Raw genomic sequence first — 7,225 nt, forward strand, 5'->3', positions numbered from 1 at the left:
GAAAGTGCGGACGACAAAAGAATAGTAGTTTGCAACCTGTGCCACACCAAAATGAGCCGGGGCATGAACATTAGCAACCTCACCACCACCAGCATGATCCGCCACATGGCATCCAAGCACCGTAATAAGTGGGACACAAACGCCTGAGTCCAGAATCTGTGTCTGCTGGTCACACCACTGCCTCCACTTCCCCTATGGTACGTGCTGGCCAATTGCCTGTCAAATGTGCAGGCAAGGATGTCTCCTGCCCTGCACCTGGACCTTCGCAAGCACCATCAGTGACCACATCCACTTCCCTGTCCCAGCGCAGCATTCAAATTTCATTACCCCAGGCATTTGAACGCAAGCGCAAATAACCAGCCACCCACCCACAGGCCATAGCACTAAATGCGCACCTTTCAAAATTACTCTCCCTGGAAATGTTGCCATTTAGGCTTGTGGACACTGAGGCCTTCCGCAGCCTGATGTCGGCGGCCATCCCGCAATACTCTTTCCCCAGCCGCCACTATTTTTTAAGGTGTGCCATGCCCGCCTTACACCAACATGTGTCCCGAAATGTCACACGTGCCCTGACCAACGCAGTTACTGGGAAGGTCCACTTAACCACAGACACATGGACAAGTGCATTTGGCCAGTGACTTCCCTGACTGCACACTGTGTGAACATTGTGGAGGCCGGAAGCGAGTCGTACCTTGGGATGGCACAGGTGCTACCAATGCAGAGGAATGCGGACCCTAATTCCATCAGGGTTTATGACAGCACCTACGTTAGTGGCTCCAACCCCACTTCTCCTCCTCTGCCTCGTCCTCCACTTCCACCTCTGAATTATCTGTGTGCAGCACCAGTCAGCCATCAGCCGGTAGCTGGAAGCATTGTAGCACTGCAGTGGGTAAGCTACAACAGCCCGTGCTTAAGCTGATATGCTTAGGGGACAAACAGCACACCGCCACAGAGCTGTTGCAGGGGATAAGAGAGCAGACTGAGCTGTGGCTGTTGCCACTCAACCTACAACCTGGCAAGCTCACACACATCCCATGCCTAGCCCCCATGTTCAACTTAGTGGTTCAGCGGTTTCTCAAAACCTACCCCAATTTTCCTGAGCTACTGTTGAAGGTGCGCCGCGTCACATTTCCGCAAGTTATCGACAGCTTCAGCCAGTCTGTCAACGTTGAAGCAGCGCTTTAACTTGCCAGCTCACCGGCTGTTGTGCGACGTGAGCATGTGCTGGAACGCCACCTTTCACATGTTGGCCAGGCTTTGTGAGCAGCAGAGGGCAGTAGTGGAATACCAGCTGCAACATGGTCATCACTATTCCAGTCAGCCTCCACTAATCAGAAGCGAGGAGTGGGAATGGATGTCTGACCTCTGTGAGGTTTAAAGAAACTTTGAGGAATCCACACAGATGGTGAGCAGCAATAACGCTATTATCAGCGTAATCATCCCACTTCTGTGTCTACTCAAATGCTCGCTGCTCACAATTAAGGATGACGCTTTGCATGTGGAAGAGGTGGAAATGGGGGAAGAAAACATTACACAGGGTGATAGCCAGACCACTCTACGTCCGTCTTCTCAGCGCGAATTGGACGACGAAGAGGAGGAGGAGGAGCAGGAGACGGTTGCATCTGCTACAGAGGGTAGTAGCCATGGAAGTTTAATTCCATCTGTTCAGCGTGGGTGGGCAGAAGAGTAGGAAGAGGATGAGGAGATTGAGAGTGATCCTCCTAATGACGACAGCGAAGTCTTGCCTGTTGGTACTCTGGCACACATGGCTGATTTCATGTTAGGATGCCTTTTCCGCGACCTGCACGCTATACGCATTTTAGACAACACAAATTACTGGGTGTTCACCATTTTTGACCCCTGCTACAAAGGAAACTTCTCATTTCTTATTCCTCCGGTGGAGAGGAATAGCAAAATGGTGCAATACCTGAAGGTCCTTGTTGAAAACTTGCTCCAAAAATTTCCATCTGACAACGCTGGCGGCAAAGTTCGTACTTTCTTGGGCAACCGAGAAGGGGGGACAAGGGGAACACACAGCAGTTTCAACAAGCAGGGCAACACTCTCCAAGTCCTGGGACAGTTTTATGACACCCCGCCAGCACCCTCACCCTGATGCGCAGCCTAGTGTCACAAGGAGGGAAAAGTGTTGGAAGATGGTGAAGTACGTAGCAGACCATGTCAGCATCCTCAGTGATCGCTCAGTGCCTTTAAACTACTGTGTGTCCAAGCTGGACACGTGGCATAATCTGGCGCTCTACGCCTTGGAGGTGCTGGCCTGCCCTGCTGCCAGCGTTTTGTCTGAGTGTGTATTTAGTGCTGCTGGTGCCATTATAACAGATAAGTGTATCCGAATGCCAACTGAAAATGCTGACAGGTTGACTCTTATGAAAATGAACAAAGCCTGGATTGCCTCAGACTTCTCGACTCCACCAAAGGAAAGCAGATGAACAAAGGCACTTTAAATGTGTTGTTTAAAGTACTCAATACACTGTATTCCCATGCACCCCTTCCACCACAAAAAAGGTTATATGGTTAAATCTTCCTTTTTTCATCCTCCTCCTCCTCTTCCATCATATCAACATGCTTATTCATCGTATATAATGTCCTTGCATATATGCCCTAGCATATAATATTTTACAGGGTCAGCTCACCTGCAGGCCCTCGCATATAATTTTTTGCAGGGTCAGCTCACCTGCAGGCCCTCACATAAAATGTTTTAGATGGTCAGCTTACCTACAGGCCCTCGCATATAATGTTTTACAGGGTCAGCTCACCTGCAGGCCCTCACCTACAATCTTTTACAGGGTCAGCTCACCTACTGATGACGACAGAGAAGTCTTGCTTGTATAATGTTTAACAGGGTAATCTCGCCTGCAGGCCCTCGCATATAATGTTTTACAGGGTCATCTCAACTGCAGGCCCTCACATATAATGTTTTACATGGTCAGCTCACCTACAGGCCCTCGCATATAATGTTTTACAGGGTCCACTCACCTACAGGCCCTCACCTACAATCTTTTACAGGGTCAGCTCACCTACTGATGACGACAGAGAAGTCTTGCTGGTTAGTACTCTGGCACACATGGCTGACTTCATGTTAGGCAGCCTTTTCCACAACCACCACATTATATGCATTTTAGACAACATGAATTACTGGTTGTTCACACTTCTCGACCCCTGCTACAAAGATAACTTCTCATCTCTCGTTCCTCTGGTGGAGAGGACAAGAAAAATGATGCTATACCAGAAGGTCCTTGTTAAAAATTGCTCCACAGTTGATAGTGCAGACATCCAAATGGATCGTTGCTGTCAGGGGGACGTGCTATCGCCTAGAAGTTATCTAGAGTCAACAAAGCGGTAGTAGGCCCTCACCTACAAGTCCATTCTCAATAGCCAAGAGTCTGGTCAACACAATACTCACCATGATGGCACACTGGGTGAACATTGTGGAGGCCGGGAGCAAGTTGGCTGCTGGCACCAGACTTGCCCTCCAATAGATCCTTGTTAACGAAAAGTGTACTCATTCCAATAACTGGGCTATATAAAAGAGTGCTGTATTGTTATTTATCATCACTACCTCCCCGAGTAGGGAGTGGGTAATTGCCGCGCGCCTGCTGCCTTCCTTGGACGCTTGTCCCACCCTCTCTGGGTGGTTTCACAATTAGGAAATAAAAGGGGCAAGGCAACACCAGCCAATCAGATTTCAGCCATTGACCTCCCTTGGATGTGGTAACCCTTTCTCAGGCTCCCTATCCGGCATCAAACACTGATTCCCTGTTACCCGTGATCACCATGAACACTCCACAAAAAGATTTGACTACGACTTCTCCATATAGAAACATAGAAAATTCTTTATTGAATAACATTAGACAGTAATTGTAACATATAAAATCAGCAGTAAGAAGGTAAACTTTAGTGACGAATAGGGATGAGCGAACCTGAACTGTATAGTTCGGGTTCGTACCGAATTTTGGGGTGTCCGTGACACGGACCCGAACCCGGACATTTTCGTAGAAGTCCGGGTTCGGGTCGGTGTTCGTCGCTTTCTTGGCGCTTTTTGAAAGGCTGCAAAGCAGCCAATCAACAAGCGTCATACTACTTGCCCCAAGAGGCCGTCACAGCCATACCTACTATTGGCATGGCTCTGATTGGCCAGTGCAGCATGTGACCCAGCCTCTATTTAAGCTGGAGTCACATAGCGCCGCCCGTCACTCTGCTCTGATCAGTATAGGGAGAGGTTGCAGCTGCGACGTTAGGGCGAGATTAGGCAGTGATTAACTCCTCCAAAAGACTTCATTCAGAGATCGATCTGCAGCTGTGGATGATTGAACTGCTGCTATTGAATTGCTCACTGTTTTTAGGCTGCCCAGAGCGTTTTTCAGTCACTTTTTTCTGGGGTGATTGGCGGCCATTTTGTGTCTTGTGGTGTGCCAGCACAAGCTGCCAACAAGTGCATTTAACCCTCAGTAGTGTGGTTGTTTTTTTGGCTAAATCCTACATCAGGGTCAAGCTGTCACACCAAGTGCATTTAACCATCAATAGTCTGGTTATTTTTTGGCCATATACTACATCAGGGACAAGCTGAGCCTGTCACCAAGTGCATTTAACCCTCAATAGTGCGGTTGTTTTTGGCTAAATCCTACATCAGGGTCAAGCTGTCACACCAAGTGCATTTAACCATCAATAGTCTGGTTATTTTTTGGCCATATATGACATCAGGGGCAAGCTGAGCCTGTCACCAAGTGCATTTAACCCTCAATAGTGTGGTTGGTCAAGCTGTCACATCAAGTGCATTTAACCATCAATAGTGTGGTTATTTTTTGGCCATATCCCAGTCTAATTCTGTCCGTAAACGTATACCTGTCACCCAGCGCCTAAATAATAGGCCTCAAATTTATAGTCTGCTAAATCTGTGGTTATTGCTGTGGCTGGGCGAGGTATTTAGTGTCCGTCAAAGCACAGTTTTTGTTCTGGGTTGAAATACAATTCCCAATTTAGCAATTCTCTAAATTAGTGGTTTCTGCTGTATCAGGCCTACTTTAAATTTATCCCTAAAAGGGTATATTAGATTTAAGGTGCAGATAGGATCATTCTCAATAACTTCACACACACGCTACTGTGCATATCCCAGTCTAATTCTGTCTGTAAACGTATACCTGTCACCCAGCGCCTAAATAATAGGCCTAAAATTTATAGTCATCCAAATCTGTTGTTATTGCTGTAGCTGGTCAAGTTATTTAGTGTCCATCAAAGCACAGTTTTTGTTCTGGGTTGAAATACAATTTCCAATTTAGCAATTCTCTAAATTAGTGGTTTCTGCTGCATCAGACCTCCTTTAAATCTATCCCTAAAAGGGTATATAAGATTCAAGGTGCACATAGCGTCATTCTCAATAACTTCACACACATGCTACTGTGCATATCCCAGTCTAATTCTGTCTGTAAACGTATACCTGTCACCCAGCGCCTAAATAATAGGCCTCAAATTTATAGTCATCCAAATCTGTCGTTATTGCAGTAGCTGGTCAAGTTATTTAGTGTCCGTCAAAGCACAGTTTTTGTTCTGGGTTGAAATACAATTCCCAATTTAGCAATTCTTTAAATTAGTGGTTTCTGCTATATCAGACCTCCTTTAAATCTATCCCTAAAAGGGTATATAAGATTCAAGGTGCACATAGGGTCATTCTCAATAACTTCACACACACGCTACTGTGCATATCCCAGTCTAATTCTGTCTGTAAACGTATACCTGTCACCCAGCGCCTAAATAATAGGCCTCAAATTTATAGTCATCCAAATCTGTCGTTATTGCAGTAGCTGGTCAAGTTATTTAGTGTCCGTCAAAGCACAGTTTTTGTTCTGGGTTGAAATACAGTCTCCAATTTAGCAATTCTCTAAATTAGTGGTTTCTGCTGCATCAGACCTCCTTTAAATCTATCCCTAAAAGGGTATATAAGATTCAAGGTGCACATAGCGTCATTCTCAATAACTTCACACACATGCTACTGTGCATATCCCAGTCTAATTCTGTCTGTAAACGTATACCTGTCACCCAGCGCCTAAATAATAGGCCTCAAATTTATAGTCATCCAAATCTGTCGTTATTGCAGTAGCTGGTCAAGTTATTTAGTGTCCGTCAAAGCACAGTTTTTGTTCTGGGTTGAAATACAATTCCCAATTTAGCAATTCTTTAAATTAGTGGTTTCTGCTATATCAGACCTCCTTTAAATCTATCCCTAAAAGGGTATATAAGATTCAAGGTGCACATAGGGTCATTCTCAATAACTTCACACACACGCTACTGTGCATATCCCAGTCTAATTCTGTCTGTAAACGTATACCTGTCACCCAGCGCCTAAATAATAGGCCTCAAATTTATAGTCATCCAAATCTGTCGTTATTGCTGTAGCTGGTCAAGTTATTTAGTGTCCGTCAAAGCACAGTTTTTGTTCTGGGTTGAAATACAATTCCCAATTTAGCAATTCTCTAAATTAGTGGTTTCTGCTGTATAAGACCTCCTTTAAATCTATCCCTAAAAGGGTATATAAGACTCAAGGTGCACATAGGGTCATTCTCAATAACTTCACACACACGCTACTGTGCATATCCCAGTCTAATTCTGTCTGTAAATGTATACCTGTCACCCAGCGCCTAAATCTTAGGCCTCAAATTTATAGTCAGCTAAATCTGTGGTTACTGCTGTGCCTGTATTAGTGTAATACGGTACCTAAAAAGATAGCCAGATAGTGTTAGGTGTCTTTAAAAAAAGGCCTGAATTTGAATTCAATACATTGGGCCAAATAATATTTTTGTTGTTGTGGTGAACGATAACAATGAGGAAAACATCTAGTAAAGGTCGCGGACATGGTCATTGTGGTGTTAGTGGACCCTCTGGTGCTGGGAGAGGACGTGGCCGTTCTGCCACAGCCACACGTCCTAGTGTACCAACTACCTCAGGTGCCAGTAGCCGCCATAATTTACAGCGATATTTGGTGGGGCCCAATGCCGTTCTAAGGATGGTAAGGCCTGAGCAGGTACAGGCATTAGTTAATTGGGTTGCCGACAGTGGATCCAGCACGTTCACATTATCTCCCACCCAGTCTTCTGCAGAAAGCGCACAGATGGCGCCTGAAAACCAACCCCATCAGTCTGTCACATCACCCCCATGCATACCAGGGAAACTGTCTGAGCCTCAAGTTATGCAGCAGTCTCTTATGCTGTTTGAA

This window comes from Bufo gargarizans, unplaced genomic scaffold (genome assembly GCF_014858855.1).
Source record: "Bufo gargarizans isolate SCDJY-AF-19 unplaced genomic scaffold, ASM1485885v1 fragScaff_scaffold_697_pilon:::fragment_2:::debris, whole genome shotgun sequence".
NCBI classification, from domain to species: domain Eukaryota; kingdom Metazoa; phylum Chordata; class Amphibia; order Anura; family Bufonidae; genus Bufo; species Bufo gargarizans.